This window comes from Heptranchias perlo, unplaced genomic scaffold (assembly GCF_035084215.1).
Source record: "Heptranchias perlo isolate sHepPer1 unplaced genomic scaffold, sHepPer1.hap1 HAP1_SCAFFOLD_59, whole genome shotgun sequence".
Classification (NCBI taxonomy): domain Eukaryota; kingdom Metazoa; phylum Chordata; class Chondrichthyes; order Hexanchiformes; family Hexanchidae; genus Heptranchias; species Heptranchias perlo.
The window spans coordinates 3,723,713-3,724,838 of NW_027139612.1; positions in this window are offsets into that span (position 1 = coordinate 3,723,713).

Below are 1,126 nucleotides of genomic sequence, written 5' to 3' on the forward strand. Positions count from 1 at the left end.
CTGAGAGACAAGCTGGACATCTTACTGAGGGGCAAGGCTGCCATTTAACTGAGGCGCAAGGCGGCCAACTTAATGGGGGCAATATGGTGATCAGGAACAAACTGGCCGCAACGAAGCATAAACAAAATGGCCGTCCTGATCCTGAAACATAATGGCCGCTAATAAGGCATCCATCTCACTGAGGGGCAAGCTTGTTATGGTGAGAGACACTGAGAGGGTTCATTTGCTGTTCCTATTAAATCATTGTTGCACTTTAGTTAAAGATGCACACTGTGTGAGACTGGCACTAGCTGGTGTTTAACACAAAGACATTGGCGCTGTGAGGGAAATAAAGACCAAAATATGAACTTCTGCAAAAAAATGGATTAACATTTGGTCATTTGGACTTAATTCGTACAGAGAAGGAGAGACCAGACATTCGGAGGAAAGGTCCAATGAGCCATTTTGTGTAGAGAATGTAATTCTAGCTTCTGTTAAATAAATCAGAGTAAAATTGGACTCAATCTGAATGTAGTTCTGATCTGGGGTTTAATCCATTTCTCCATTCTTCATATTTTTCTTTAATCTGAAACAATAACAGTATTTGTAACAGTAACAGATCAGGAGAGTGCTGCGGGACCCTGTCCAGTTTAGTAACACAGCAGAAGGGGTAAGAATACAAAGTGATTTATTACAGAATCCAGCAGCTCACTGGGAAAGTTACACATGGTCCAGATGGAGGAGCAAAAAGGTGCAAAGTGATTTTACACTGTAAGTTGGGGCAATTCCTTTTTGTCTCCTCGATGTTTAATGTTACATTTAAATAATGGGTTCTTTATCCTAAAGATAAAGTTTCAGGCACAAACCATGGCTTTATGAACAAAACAATCATTTATTGTTAATTTACTAGAAAAATTGAGATTACAATTTAATCAACATCTTTGGTTTAGCCAGATTTAGAATTGCTTTAACAACAATAAAACAACACACTCTGAATTCCCAAAATACATAACTGTTTGGAAATTAAATATGTATCTCAGACAGATCCCATAACAACAGTTATATCCTTATGTTTGGCTCAAGCTTGCCGGGAAGATTCCAGGTATTTTCAAGGATAATGTTGTAGTGTAGCGTGAGTTTCTCTTGT